The sequence below is a fragment of the Apium graveolens genome, chromosome 1, assembly GCF_009905375.1.
Source record: "Apium graveolens cultivar Ventura chromosome 1, ASM990537v1, whole genome shotgun sequence".
Taxonomy (NCBI): domain Eukaryota; kingdom Viridiplantae; phylum Streptophyta; class Magnoliopsida; order Apiales; family Apiaceae; genus Apium; species Apium graveolens.
In genome coordinates this window covers 189,519,543-189,536,516 of record NC_133647.1, presented here as the reverse complement: position 1 = coordinate 189,536,516, position 16,974 = coordinate 189,519,543, and the positions used below count along the sequence as shown (strand labels likewise).

Sequence of the window (16,974 nt, the reverse complement as noted above, 5' to 3'; positions counted from 1 at the left end):
TAAAGTGCTTTCAAAAGATAGTAGACATATTCTGGAAAATTTGGATCTTCAAAACTAGGAGGCTGACTAACATAGACTTCCTCCTCCAAATCTCCATTTAGAAAAGAACTTTTGACATTTATTTGATAGACCTTGAAATTGGCATGGGTTGCATAGGCTACGAAAATTCTGATGGCTTCAAGTCTTGCAACATGAGCAAAAGTTTCATAAAAATCTATTCCTTCTTGTTGACAATAGCCCTTAGCAACCAATCTAGCTTTGTTCCTGACCACTATGCCATTTTCATCCATCTTCTTTCTGAATACCCACTTGGTGTCAATTGGATCTTTCCTTTAGGTTTGGGTACCAGCTTCCATACCTTGTTCCTTTCAAATTAGTTTAGCTCCTCCTGCATAGCTAAAATCCAATCAGTTGCCAACAAAGCTTCTTCTACCTTTTTTGGTTCTTCCTTAGATAAGAAGCTACTATATAGACATTCTTCTTGAGTTGCTCTCCTTGTTTGAACTCTAGAAGATGCATCACCAATGATGAGCTCAAAAGGGTGATCTTTAGTCCATTTTCTTTGTTGAGGTAGATTAGCTCTAGATGAAGAGGCCTCATTGTTGTCTTGATGTGTGACTGAGTTTTGATTATTAGAAACCCCCCCTGAGTTTGTGAATCTTTGATTTGAGAAAGGGGAAATTTCTGTAAGTGATCTATTCTGACTTTCAGCTTCTCTTAATGACCCGGCTGATGATGCACTTTGTGTCCCGACGGATGAAGATGACCATTTCCCGAAGGATAAGGCAGATTGTCTCCCGACGGATGAGTCTCCCGACGGATGAAGCATTTTACAACTCGACAGATGTTGAATTATGTACTTCATTTGTTGTAGACTTTTCTGCATTATCCTTATTCATTATTTCTTGATCACTTTCATCATCACTGTCATCACTAACCATCTCCACATTATCAAACTTGAGGCTTTCATGGAAATCTCCATCTTGCAGTTCTTCAATCTTTTTGTCATCAAACACAACATGTATTGATTCCATAACAATGTTGATTCTTAGATTGTAGACCCTATATGCCTTTCCCACAACATATCCAACAAAAAATCCTTCATCTGCTTTAGCATCAAACTTCCCATGTTGATCAGTTTGATACCTCAAGATATAACATTTGCAACCAAAGACATGAAGAAAATTTAGAGTTGGTTTCTTGTTCTTGAACAATTGGTAGGGTGTCATACACTTTGCTTGATTAACCAAAGAAATATTCTGAGTGTAGCAAGCAGTATTCACAACTTCAGCCCAAAAATATGTTGGTAACTTTGATTCTTTAAGCATTGTCCTTGCAGCTTCAATAAGAGATCTGTTCTTCCTTTCCACTACTCCATTTTGTTGTGCAGTTATTGCTGTAGAAAACTCATGCAAAATCCCATTCTCTTCACAAAATGATCTCATCACATAATTCTTGAACTCAGTTCCATTGTCACCCCTGATTCTTCTTACTTTAAAATCAGGATGAATGTTGACTTGCCTTATGTGATTGATGATGATTTCACTAGCTTCATCTTTAGACTTTAAGAAATATGTCCAAGAGAACTTTGAGAAATCATCCATAATTACAAGGCAAAATCTTTTCCTTAAGATGTACAACACATTGACTGGTCCAAATAGATCCATATGTAGCAATTGCAAAGGCTCTTCAATTGTTGAATCAAGCTTCTTTCTGAATGATGCTTTGATCTGCTTTCCCTTTTGGCAGGCATCACACAATCCATCCTTAGAAAACTCCACTTGAGGAATGCCTCTAACCAGTTCTTTCTTGACAAGTTCATTCATGGTCTTGAAGTTTAGATGGGATAGCTTCTTGTGCCATAGCCAACTTTCATCTTGACTTGATTTACTGAGAAGACAAGTGACAGATTCTGCATTAGGTGAGTTGAAGTCAGCTAAATACACATTTCCTTTTCTCATTCCAGTGAGAACCACTTTGTTGCTTCTTTTTTTGTCACAACACAGGCTTCTGAATTAAAAGTTACGGAATTGCCTTTATCACAAAGCTGGCTGATACTCAACAAATTATGCTTGAGACCATCCACTAAGGCAACCTCTTCAATTATGACATTGTCTTTTGAAATTAAGCCATATCCCACAGTATAACCCTTGTTGTCATCTCCAAAGGTAATACTTGGGCCAAATCTTTCCTTGAACTCTGTGAGCAGGGTAGAATCTCCAGTCATGTACCTTGAACAACCACTATCTAGGTACCAAAGATTCTTTCTGTTTCCCTGCACACATCAAAACCAAATCAAGTTGATTTTGGTACCCAAGTTTCCTTGGCGCCTGCCTTGTTAGACTTCTTCTTTGGTTTCTTAGGTTTAATTTCATTTGACTTGGGAATTTCTGATTCATCCTTAGTCATTTAAGTTTGACCTTTGAAACCAGTCATTAAACAGAATTATCATGCACATTTTGGTTAACAAGAAAAGGCATGCTGTTTGCAAACATGTTATTCCAGTAAGGCATGCTAAATGGCATTTGTGGCATACTAAATGCAGCATAATAAGGATTAGGTGCAAATGGCATACTAGCAAATTGTGCATGCATATTCTGAGTAGACATGGCATTCATAGGCATGATAGGCATAACAGTCAAGTTGGGAAAAGAGGGAGGCACATACATAGGAGTAGGCATGACAAGTTTGCAATTAGCAGAAAGGTGATAAACACTACCACACTTAACACATATTTTTCTTGGTACATATTTATGAGGTGTGTAGTTGTTATGTTTGTTAATTCCTACCTTCCCATTTCTATTATTTTTCTTCTTAGTTTCTGTTTTAACCTCAATCTTGTCTAACCTGTCATTCAATTGCTTGATGGACATATGACCAACATTAACTTTCTTTTCCTTCCTAACTTGACTTGATTCTCCTGGAATAAAGTTCTTAGAAACTGATCCATATTTCTCGTTCAACTTAGCTAGCTTAGCTTTGCTAATAGGTTTACTCACAGCCGACGGATGTGGCTCCTTGTCACTCGACGAATAATCTTTTTGATTATTCGACGGATGATCTTCATCATCCGTCGAGTCCACATCTGTCAACAGTCCTTCAACCAAATTGGACTCAAGTTTCTCTTTACTCTTCTTCCAGGCTGCATCACAAAAGGACTCAATACCTTGAACTTTAGTGATTTGAGCATGGACATCTCTGGATGACTTTCATGCTTTAATCACTTCCTGTTCTCGTTCAAGTTGCTTCTTTAAAATTTCTTCTTTCTTCAAGGACTCAGTTAATTCATCCTTAGCAATCTTACACTCAATTCTCAATTTTTCAAATTCAATAAACTGAGACTCTAGCACATTATTCCTCTCAATTAAAAACATATTATTTTCTTTAATTTTAGCATTTTCCTTAGTGAGAGACTTAAGTGTAACACGCAAATGATATAATTATGTAAAGATGTCATTGATTGCATCATTACACTCAGCTTTAGAAGTGTTAGGTTAGTGGTGATTACCTGATTACTTGAAGAACTTGTTTTTGTTTCATCAGATTTAGCCATTAGGGCTAGATTGACATAGCTTGTTTCTTCATCTTCATCCAATCCATCAGCTGCCCAGTTATTTTCTTATGTAATGAAAGCCCTTTCCTTTTTCTTGAGCAACTCAAAGTATTTCTGTTTATAATCAACAGGATCAAATTTCTTCTTGCTGGAATCTGACTTTCTACACTCACTGGAAAAATGCCCAGCCAAGCCACATTTGAAACATTTGAATTTGGATTTATCTACCATGTTTCTACTTGGTTTGGCTGCTCCAAAGTTTTTTTTGAACTTGAGCTTGGCAAATCTTCTCAACCCTCCACCTCAAATCAAACAGACACCCCCTCTACATCCAATCCTACACAACCTTCACACCTCATCTTATAGTGGCTGCAGGATGCTCAAACTCAGTCAATAACCATGAATGACCTCCTTGTGGACCAACTCTCTGGCCTTGCCAACATTACCCAACAATTTCTCACAACTGATATGTCCAATCAGGATTATCAGGCTATCTTGATTTCTTATAAAATAGATGTTGAAGAACAGCAATAAAAGATTGTTAATGAAGCTGAGCAAGATGGAAATGTGGATGTTTGACTAGATAAGGATTTCAGCCTGGAAATGGATGAGGTTTTTGATGAGTTTAGAGAAGAGTATGTCACTATCCTAGGAAGCAATGCCAAGAATCTCAGTCTACAGGAAGTTTATAATGCTATTACAGAAGTCTACAAGGCACAACTCAAAGTTTCTCACCTCATTGGGAAATCACTACAACAAACTCTGAATAGTCATCAAGACAGAATCAGGAGATTGGTGAAAGACAAATTGGATGACCTTGTGCCAACTCAAGTAGAAATAAAATACAAGTTCAAGAAATTTGCTGACAAAATGGCAAGGTTTGATGTGACCAGCATGGAGCAGAGCATCAAAAACCTAAAGAAATCATTTCTGGCCTTGCATGAAGTTGTCCAAAATTAAATTACAAACAACAATGACACAAGGGTCAAATTGGATCATCACCACCAAGCCAAATATGAACCTCAGCTCTTTTGATGGAATGAATCAAAGAATCCATTCAAGCTACATTTGGTGCTCTTCTCTCTTCAAGCTCACAACAACCAATCTCCACATCCACAAACCTTCAAATATAGTCTCTTCAACAACAAGTCGCCAGTCTGCAAGCCTCAAATGACTCACTCACAACTCAGGTCACAACTCTTACTACTCTGGTGCAGAGTCAACAAAATGAAATCAGGATCCTAGTAGACTCTTACAAACATCTCCAAATATAGATTTCTATCTCATTGGGAGCTATTATGGGTGCCTTGAATATTCCATTACCTGCTCTACCTGAAGTTGTGAGGCCAGAATTTCCAACTCCACTACTCCTGCCAGCTACTAAGACTAAGGGGGAGATAAAAACTAGAATTCAACAATCCAAAGAAGCTGGAAAATCTATACAGTCAAAAGAAGCTGGAAAATCTACATCCCACACTGCTCAAAGCTTTATACAAGCAAAAATTTCTCAAGATGTTGGAAAAGACAGACTCCAGAAAGCTGCAGAAGGACCTTGTCAAGACAAGGAGTTTAATGAGCTATTAAATGTGCTAAGAGTCTCTCTTCACAACAACTACATTACTTACAAGAGAGCTGTGGCCAACAACATCAATTTTCCGAAAGTGCTGATTGTAAAGGTTGATAACTTCTTGAAGAAAAGGATAGTGGCCAATGTAAATGATTGTGGTTTGGACATGTGTCTACATATCTCGCTCTCAAATCTTCAATCCATGAGAGCATCTGAGCTGGATGTAATAATTGATAGAGTTAATCCAGTCATTCCAGAGGACACCCAATTGCTGAATGAACTCAAGAAAGCTCAGATAGCTGCTTTTCCTGAAGCCTATCTTCATCCAAGTAAGGGAGTGACCTACATCTGTCCATAAACAAAAAAATGCAAACTTTTCACAATTCCTAAGAACTGTGTTAGGGGAAATCTAAGGCTAAATATGACATTGGAAGCTTACCCAAAGAGAAAGAAGAACAAGACTATTGAAGATGAGGAGGTGATTAGGATGCTTGGAAGATACCTACAGAATGCTGAGACCATGTTGCCAACTATTCAATTCAACATAAAAGATGACAAGGATGATGATGAGCAGAAGAATGATGAGCAAAAACCTTATGGCTCAAATTCAAGTCAATCTTCTAAAGCAACTGACAACAAATTAGAAGAGAAGTAGTAGGATGAAAAGAAGATGGATGAAAGGAAGAGGGGAGATAAAAGTAGAAGGAGGAAAAAGGATGGAAAAGAAGGTGTCAAGAAAAATGTCCTACAAATCCAAATCCCATAAAATCAAACCACCAAGCCTAGCCAAACACTATCTCAGCCAAACCTACCTCAAAAGAAAAAAATTTTGTACAAACAAATTGTAAACACCCTACTCAAAATACCAATCAGATCAAGCCATGTCACACTAAAGAAAATCACAAACCTACCTTCATGTGAGCCTCCAACCATAACTCACTTCAAGATTGTTGGAAGAAAGACTAAGAAAATGCAAGCTGGTGCTGGGGTCATCTGGAACTGTTTCAATCAAAATGACTTTCTTCCTTTGAATATTTGCATCACAGATGATGATGACTTTTTTCGACAACTATTTGAAGAAATTGTCAAAGTTTGTGTTGTATCTTTAACACAAGTCAGAATCTACTACATGGATGGCTCCTTCACCGTGCTTGGCAGGAAATTAATGGAAATACTTTCAACCACATAATTGAAAAGAATAATTACCTTGATGAAGAATAAGGACACAAGTACAAAAATGTGAAAGGCTGTGGTGTCTGAAAGGTTGAGGGAAAGGGATGAAATACATGCAAGACCGAGGGCTGAAAATGAGGAGAGGGACAAAATATATGCTCAGGAGATAGAGATGATTGAGCAGTGGTCAAAAGAGGTCAAGGAAAGGGGGTTGAGTAGAATATCAAAGGATGGATATTTTCTGAACATAGAAGTTGGCAGATTCTCAAGATTCAGAGTTGGTTACCTAAATGGTTACTCATTGGATGAATGGCTCAAGCTTGTAGAAGCTCAAAGAGGGACTGAAATCATAGAAGAACTCCAAGTGCTAGTAGATCTAAATGACCTCATTAGGAAGAAACCAGGCTATGAGAAATTCATGTAATGACAATAACTATTGAATTTATGTAATCATCATATGTATAAAAGTTGTATTTATCAATCTATCAGTTTTTATGTAATTATTTTTTAACTTGGGATTTGTCTTGTTATCAGGCATGAATTTGTGATAAGCAATCTTCTCACAAATTGGGAGAGATTGTTATGCAAGACATGCATGTATAATATAAAGACTAAGTCACATTGACAATCCTGAGATTTAGTTGTATGATAATCTAAATTTGTATTATGTGTTGTATTTCTTGAGTTTGTAAAAAGGTTAGAAGATTAGACTGGAGTATTTTTCTGTAAACATATTCAAGCTAAGGAATAAACTCTCGAAGAATATCAAGCCATGATGATGCCTTAGAGAAAAGTGAAGAAGCATGGAGTTGAATAAGTTTGTTTTATGAAAAATGTTCTAAGTCAAGATATCGACAAGTCACAGATCAAGTAATATCAAGAAGTCATTCGAGAAATCCAAAATGACTTATCGAGAAGTCCAAAATGGCTTATAGAGAAGTCTCAGAGATATCGACAAGTCAAATGAAGATGTGAAGATTGGAAATATCGACAAGTCAATTTCTCATTAGAGATCTCAGAGATATCGACAAGTCATTTCTGCATGTAGAGAACTCAGAGATATCGACAAGTCAAATAAAGATATGAAGATTGGAGATATCGACAAGTCAATTTCTCATTAGAGATCTCAAAGATATCTACAAGTCAAAATGTATTAGAGATCTTAGAGATATCGACAAGTCAAATCTACATGTAGAGATCTCAGACATATCGACAAGTCATTTCCCATGCAAAGATCAAGAGACCTCGATAAGTCAATTATACCTATAAAGAACTCAGAGATCTTGATAAGTCATTACACTTATCGAGATGTCACTACCCTATAGAACAAACTGGAGATCTCGATATGCCCCTCAAATACAGTAATACGGACAAGTTAAAGATTCAAGATTAACAATCAACAAATGATCTATTCACTTAGATTGGAAAGTCTACAAAAGTAGATTGAAGAGTGCAAGATCAAGGGCCAAGATTAACTAACAAAGGATGATCACAAACCTGCAAGATTTGCAAAGATTTACTGAGCCAAAAATAGAAAGAATTAGAGATAGCTTAGAAAAGGGTTTAGTACATCTTATTGCATGATGTGTAAACCCGTGTTTACTAATCTATAAATTAAACACTGGTCCTTTATTTTTAGAAGTAAAAAATAGATCTAAATTTTCTTGTACTCTCTCAAGAAAGAAGCCAAGTTCTTATATTTTAATAACACATAATTTGTAGAAAGATAAACTTATTTAATACAAATTAAGTGATTTTTGAAATATTGTATTTGTTGTGCTTTTTGTTTTAATTCCGCTAACACAATATCTCTACAATCATAAACTGCTTTGTTCACCATATTCAAACAAGTTTTAAAAAGGATAAAAAAAAAGAAAACACATTCACCTCCACTGTGTTGTACTCAATATCTAACAAGCAGTATCAGAGCAAAATATGAAAGCAAACAGATAAAGATCTTGGAAGTATGAGTGCACAAACGATAAACAGTATCATGATACCAGACTTTGATAAAATTAACTATACACTTTGATATAATTTAAGAAATTTTGTATATGAACTAGTGTGAGTACGAATAAGTTCGCATCCGAATGAATGAGTAATTCGTTACTTACTAGATCAAATATAATCCAATACAAGCATCATTTAACAAATTTGATTGCATCAAATTTAAACTGAATTTTGTACACCAATTGTGAATTCCAGTAAAAAGTGCCCCTCACATGTGCATATACATGTGAGTAATTTTTTTTTCCGGGAAGTGACAATGTAATTTATTGCGCTTGATCAGTTTTCTATGTAATTAGTAGATGCTTACTGACGAGAAAGGTTACAAAATTTGAAAATCGGTTCTCTTTGGCGCGTCTTCAAAATCCCAGTAATCAATTAAAATGAAATATGACCGTACTAGGTTTTTAGCTAGCTCGCCCGGTTATGTAAGATTTCATCCACTAAGTATCTAGTTGTTTCATTTAGAGCTGTTCACGAACCGAGCCGAGCCGAGTTTTGATCGAACCGAGCCGAGCTTTAATTTTTTTTCTGACGAGCCGAGCCGAGCTTTCTTAATGGACAAAAACCTGTGTTCGAGCTCGAGCTCGTTAACGAACGAGCCGAACACGAGCTTTTATCGAACAAAATCGAGTCGAGTCGAACCGAGCCGAACACGAGCTTTCTCCATCAAAACGAGCCGAGTCGAGCCGAGCTGAATTAAAAAATTCTGGTCAAAACACCGGTTGACTGTTAAAATAACAAACCAAATACTTTTATTTTTTTCTAAAACTTTTGTCAAATCACTAAAATATATTGATCTTAACATCCGTATGGTTGGATCATTCATAAATATTTTTAAAAAAATCGAAACATTAATACGATACTAAACACTAATTACAAATACAAGTCAAAACACCGGTTGACTGTTAAAATAACAAACCAAATACATTTATATTTTTCTAAAACTTTTGTCATGTCACTAAAATATATAGATATTAATATCCGTACGGTTGGATTATTCATAAATATTTTAAAAAAATTTGAAACATTAATATGAGACTAAACACTAGTTCTAAGTATTGCTCAAACAATTGGTTGATTGTCAAAATAACAAACAAAATAAATTTATTTTTTTTTAAATTTTTTATCATATCACTGAAATATATAGATATTAACATCCGTACGGTTGGATTATTCATAAATATTTTTTAAAAATCAAAACATTAATACGAGACTAAACACTAGTTACAAGTAAAGGTCAAAACACCGGTTGACTGTTAAAATAACAAACCAAATACATTTATTTTTTTATAAAACTTTTGTCATGTCACTAAAATATATAGATCTTAACATTCGTACGGTTGGATCATCTATAAATATTTTTTAAAAAATCAAAACATGAATACGAGATTAAACACTAGTTACAAGTACTGTTCAAACAAGTGGTTGATTGTCAAAATAACAAACAAAATAAATTTATTTTTTTCTAAAATTTTTATCATGTCACTAAAATATATAGATATTAACATCCGTACGGTTGGATCATCTATAAATATTTTTAAAAAAATCAAAATATTAATACGAGACTAAACACTAGTTACGAGTAAAGGTCAAAACACCGGTTGACTGTTAAAATAACATAACAAATACATTTATTTTTTTCTAAAACTTTTGTCATGTCACTAAAATATATAGATCTTAACATCCGTACGGTTGGATTATTAATAAATATTTTTAAAAAAATTGAAACATTAATATGAGACTAAACACTAGTTCTAAGTACTGTTCAAACAATTGGTTGACTGTCAAAATAACAAACAAAATAAATTTATTTTTTTCTAAAATTTTTATCATGTCACTAAAATATATAGATATTAACATCCGTACGATTGGATCATTCATAAATATTTTTTAAAAATCAAAACATTAATACGAGACTAAACACTAATTACAAGTAAAGGTCAAAACACTGGTTGACTGTTAAAATAACAAACCAAATACATTTATTTTTTTCTAAAAATTTTGTCATATTACTAAAATATATAGATATTAACATCCGTACGGTTGGATCATTCATAAATATTTTTTAAAAAATCGAAACATTAATATGGGAGAAGTACTAGTCAAACTACTTGTTAACTGTTAAAATAGCAAACCAAATATATTTATTTTTTCTAAATTTTTTATTATATCACTTAAATATATAGATCTTGACATCCGTACGGTTGGATTATTTATAAATAATTTCCGAAAATCGAAATACCGATCAGGAAATAAATACTAGTTACAAGTAGTAGTCAAATCACTTGTTAATTATTAAAAAATTAAATTAAAAAATTAATTTTTAATATCTGAATTTTTTCAAATTACTAAAATATATATTTTGACATTCGTATAGTTCAATAATTTAAAAATATTTATAAAAAATCTGAATAAAATTCATAATAATTAAATATATAAAAAATAATTTTTTTTTTTAATTTTTTTTCGAGCCGAGCTCGAGCCGAACCGAGCTCGAGCCGAGCTCGAGCCGAACATGCCAAAAGCTCGGCTCGAGCTCATTTTCTTAATGAACACATTTTTGTGTTCGAGCTCGAGCTCGAGCCCTTAACGAACCGAGCCGAACTGAGCCCTTAACGAGCCGAGCTCGAGCTTGTTCGCGAACGGCTCGGTTCGCGAACAACACTAGTCTTTCATTCCACCCAACCAGCAGTGGTCAACTGACAAAAATAGTTTTGCTTCTCAGTTTTCATCTCTAAATTAAAAATAACAATCAATGTGAAAAAATCACATGACTAATGCCGTGCAGCCGTTGCAGCCGCTGCAGCCGCAGCCCCTGCAACAGCCTCCGCTGACACCGCTGCTGCAACCTCTGTTGCCGCCGCCACAGCCTCTGTTGCCGCTGCTGTAGCCTTTGCTGCGACATGATATGTACGGATCTGCTCGTGGAGGGTATCCATTTCAACATATGTGAAATATGTGTTAAACCACACATTTCTGAGCATGACATCAGTAGGTAGGTAGTCATGCAAAAACTGTGCCAGTTTATCGCAAGATTTCAGACCTTTCATATCGCGATGAAACTCGTCACAGCCAGTCTACCAACAGTCCTCCACGATTACAAATATTAAATATAAATTAATTAATAAAAAAGTGTATGTTATACATGATACAGATATTTTCTATCTGATGCTACTTTTTCTAATTGATATGTTCTCAAGTTTGTTTTTGCTAAATGAAAAAGAACAAGCAAACGGCTTAACATAAAATTAAAGCAATATTAATTTAAGCCTACAAATAGAAACTAGTAAAAAAATGAAAACAACTAACTGGTAATAATTGGGACAAAGGTCACTGTACTGAAGGCGCTGAGTTGCTTAATTTCTCAGTTTTCCCATCACGTGAGGCCTTAATACTTGTTATTTGTTAAAAATGCTCATGAGTGCAAGGTTTTTGATAACAAAGCTATGTATGACATTTGCTGTTGTACCTTGGTCAAAAGCTCAGGAAAATTTATAGCAGTGTGCGAAGTGTGACAGTCAAGCACATGTGCATATCCATCTCCGATCTGAACCCTACAACCAGATCTTCAGGCCTCTACAGATCTTCAGAGAAAGTCCTGGAAGCAAACTTAAGAAGTTTGAAAGAGAAGTAGAAAACAAAGAAGAAATGGCATAATTATTATTTACGGTGGGAACTGAAATAAGAGATTTAGAATGTAGGTGTGTGAAGGAGCACGAGAATCTGACAAGAGGACACGAAGAACACGGCATCGATATATGCCGAACACATATCGATTCAACGGGGAATTACCAAGTATAAATCGATATTCAACTGGAGCGAATCAATGTGTATTGAAAGGAAGCTAATTCTCAGATATTTGTTCCCAGGGCGGTGCTTATGAATATGGAGTCAGGTACTATCGCTTTACTCCGAATCAGGACACTATAGTCAGATCTTCGGGCCTCTACAACTTTGTTTTTGGTAATCTGATGTTTATAAGAATTGGGCCAAAGGTAACTGTACTGAAGGCGCTGAGTTGATTGCCTCCGGCCTTGATGTTATTAGAAAGAAAGCTGAGAATGTTGACCGTCTTCAAGGGTTTCATGCTTCTCATTCACTCGGTGGAGGAACTGGATCTGGAATGGGAGCGCTTCTGATTTTAAAAATTAGAGTGGGGTATCCTGACCGTATGATGCTTACCTTCTCATTTTTTCCCTTACCTAATGTTTCTGATATTGTGGTTGAGCCGTACAACGCCACTCTTTCTGTACATCAACTTGGTTCTGGCTAGCGAGGCTCTATACGACATTTGCTTCCGTACCTTAAAGCAAACCGCCTGATTTCAGACATAATGTCTGGTGTCACATGTTGGTTTTTACACCTCTTACATCCCCTGGTTCCCAACAGTATTGTGCCCGAGCTTACCCAACAGATGTGGGATTCTAAGAACATGATGTGCGCAGCTGATCCCCACCATGCTAGGTACTTGACAGCTGCTGTTGTGTTCAAAGGAAAGATGAGCACCAAGGAGGTAGATGAGCGGATGATCAACGTTTAGAGCAAGAACTCTGTCTTAATTTGTAGATGAGATGTTCTGGCATGTGAGTAAGGAGTTTATAGCTATATTCGGGAGAAAGGCGTTTTCATTTTTCATTGGTACATACGTGAAGATACAGACGACATGAATTTTACTAAGGCTGAAAGCAATATGAACACATACTCCAAACACCCACCCACACAACAAAATTTTGTACAGGAGAAAGTAAAAACTAGGGAAAAAATTTAGCAAAAAAAACTACGGAAATAATTAATACCCAAACCCATTCTGGATTCCAAATCCCGTCCAGTTTGCTTAATATACTCTCATTTATAATACCGTTAAAGAATCAAATTAAAGCATGCAACAGATACAAACTTCACCAACAACTCCTAACATAATTAAAATTACTCAAAAAATAAAAATTAAAGGCCGGGAGCTTACCTTAGCTTTTTTACTGGCATATAGAATTTTGGCTTAACCAAATTTTCATTCATAGCATCCTATTCACAAAAAAAATACATTATCAAACAAGAATTTTCAGGAATGACAAGAATTTACAAAAAAAATATTATCTACCAAGAACAGCTGAGTGGATGAGAGGAATGACAAGTGTTTGATTCCTTAATCATCTCAGTAAGCAAATATGGAAACAAAAATCCAAAAAAAGCCAAAATATATGGTGAAAATTTTGAACATTAAGTGCATTCTTTATATCTATATGTCAGGATGACCATAAATAAACTCCAAACCAAAAATGTACTAAAGATGAGTCGCGCCACCACCCACCACAGTCTCAATCTTCTCACCCTCACACTCTTCTTCTCAACCGACTCCCCACCATCAGACATATCACAACTTCAAGTCCTCCAACTTCTGTAAATAGCCAGACATTCAATGCACTCACCTCAAATCAGTGCACTCACCTCAAAGTCCACCGCATCATCCTCCAAATAAAACCTAAACTTAGCAGGCACATTCACACCCAATACAATCACTCAACTCGACCAATTCCGTGTCCTCACCACTCTCTAAACCACTCATTTATCGGTCCAATCGACCCCAAAAATCTCCACTCTCATTCACCACGAATCTTTAAAGTTAAAAATTGAGAAAATTGTGAACCTTTAATGCAATTTTTATAGATATAAGCAAAAAATTATTCCTTGGTATCATAAATAAATGAATAATTATCATGAGTATGAAACAAATGAGGATTGGATTCATCCTTAAATGACTAACATTCCACCATTTTCTCAAATATAGCAGGCTGACTTGTAAAATGTACCATATATTGTCTCAAACTTAAACACCTAATATACCTTGTCTTTCTGAGGTGAGCAACCCTCCTTAAATGAGCCCCATCTTGCCTTCAAAGAATCCTAAAATAACCCATTAGAAAAACAAAACCCTTAACAAACACAAACAACTTAAAAATAAAATTCTCAACAAACAAACAATGAAAATGCGAAAAGAACTGATTACCTTGTTAAATGAGCTCCATCTTGCCTTCAAAGCATCCTAAACCAACCCATTAGAAAGAAAAACCCTTAACGCCTTAAAATAAAACTCTAAACAAACAAACAATGAAATTGCGAAAAGTACTTATTACCTTATTAACTGAATCTAAGACGGATTTAAAGAAAAAAGATTTGTTTGTTGCCATGGTGGTCGGTGGCTTGAGTTTTCTTAGAGTTACAAAGCCCTAACTCTCTTCTTTAAACTATAAAAAAGAGTTAGCAAGACAACAAAGGAAGAGGAAGAATGACTTAATGAAATATTTTGATCAAATGTATAAAACAACTTTTAATCTGCATATTCGCGATAGACTAATTTATATTTTTTTGAGAAGAAACTATATTAAATTTTGATGTTATTTTTTAAAATTCACATTCATATATGAAACATATTTTTAAAAAAAAGTTTCTGAAATAAATACTTAGGCACTGTTTGGGATTGCTGTTAAAAATTGCTGTGCCGTTAAAAAAAGTGCTGCTGAAAAAAGTGCTGTTGTAAAAATCAGATGACTGTTTGGTAATTTTTTTGATACGTATATGTGTTGATGCAAAAAATTAAAAATAATGATACTTTTGGTAAGGTTTGATGGTGAAATCAGCACCTGCTTCCCGCAACAGCTGAAAAACAGCTTTTTCTAAAAGCAATGGGGGACTTACTTTCTCTAACAGCAGCTTTTAGGCCAAAAGCACTTTTCCGAAAAACAACTTTTAAATTTTACCAAACAGTTTTTTAACTGCTTTTCAGCGAAAAGCTGCTGTTGGTGTCTGCAACAGCAATACCAAACACACCCTTAGTCTTATATTACAAAGCTCTTTGAAAGATATATGTTTATAATAAATATGTAATTTTTTAAGAAAAATAATCACATTTATAAATAAATTATTATACATGACTTATGGAATAGTCATCATAGGCAACTACTAGGGGAGAGTACGGTTCGATTGTGCTTAATTTTTTGATAAAATCAAAACCGAAACCGAAGATTGAAAATTGAAAACCGCAATCGCAACCGAATTATCAGTTTCAGTTTCGTTTCAAAAATACCGGTTCGTTTATAATTGGCTCGATTTCGTTTTTAAAATCGGCAAAAAATAAAATTATTATAAATAGAATAAAAAATTGTTTAATAGACACTTTTCCTCACCTTCCTTTTCTGTTTCTTTGATTTCTATACTGATTTCAGTTTGGTTTTGATTTTTCTGCTATGCAACCATTCTTTTTTTTTTTGCTAAATATGCAACCATTCTTTCAAGCATGTATATAATTTAATAAGTTTAAATCGTCAAATTCTAAAATCTCTTAAGAATATACACTGCAATTGATAATTGCAAACTCTCAACATTCAAATTAAAGGAAAACAAACTGGAATATTATAAACGAGAGAAAGATTGTTACAAGCTCATCTGGATATATATATATATAATATTATATATATTATTATGAAGTGGTCAAGTCCGAATTGTAGCGTGCCAAAGATTTTCACCAAATTAGTATATCAAATCAGATTAGTTTAGTATGTCTGGTCTATAATGATCACAAACCTATAACAATGAAATGGAGTACCTATAGTAACACTGCATGAGCCTATGACCTCTTTAAACTATATCAAAAATAGTAAAATTTTTATAATATAAGAATTAACCACACCCACTTACATTCACTATTCTCTTCCACTACACTAGATTTATACATTAAATATCGATTGACCCACTTTACCCACCTTTCCTACTTTTTCTTCTAAGATTCCACTTTTTCTTAATCTCCGTGTCCAAATCAAACCTATACTTCTCAATAGGACATTGGAAGTATGTACCAATATTATTTGTATGTCTTGGTGCACACTTCACAATTTTATGTGTTTGTTCCATTTTTTTGAGTAGTATATTGTTTGTATGAAATATAATACATCTATAGTTTGTTGTTTTTGTTTGAATGACAACTTTAGGTCTATTCCTGCGTTTGTCAAGATAATATTGAAACATTTAAAATTGGTCTGTAGTTTGTTTCCTAATGAGAACTGCCCAAAGTCTAGCTTTGGAGACAATCGCCTCACCTTCTTACTTAGTTAACGGATTACTACAAAGTTACAAAGTAATGGAATATTTAATAACTACACTAAACTAACCATAATCCATTAAGTTTACAGGTTGACCTAATAATTATTTAGTTATAACATACAAAAGGTAGGTTATTGGATAAATAAATGCATATATCTATTATATCTTAATGAGCACTAGTGAAGAGCCCCTCAAATTAGTACTAAGAATGACATTTTTATAAATATTTTGACCCATATTTTTGAAATTTGACCAGTGGGTCGACCCATATTCATAAATCAACCAATTCCTATACAAATATGCAAAGATCCATGGACTATCCACATCTTAAATGGTATTTAAAATTATTAAAAAATCAATTATCAATATTAAAAAGATCTAACATATTATTAAAATAGATTTGTTTTTATACCCAATCAATTACAGATCCACAATTCATGTCTTCAGTAATTCAAATTCAAAAATCATTACTACTTTTCTTGATAATCATTATCTTTTTCTTCTTTCTTTGTTACATGCCATATCAGTCAGAATCAAATTCAAAAATTAGAATCAATCTTGAATAATTTTAATTTGC

The 16,974-nt window shown here is 34.4% G+C and overlaps 1 pseudogene; it reads left to right on the top strand.

Moving 5' to 3' along the window:
• Nucleotides 1–11,597: 11,597 nt before the first annotated feature.
• Nucleotides 11,598–12,923, top strand: LOC141713653 (tubulin beta-8 chain-like; annotated as a pseudogene).
• The last annotated feature ends 4,051 nt before the right edge of the window (nt 12,924–16,974 follow it).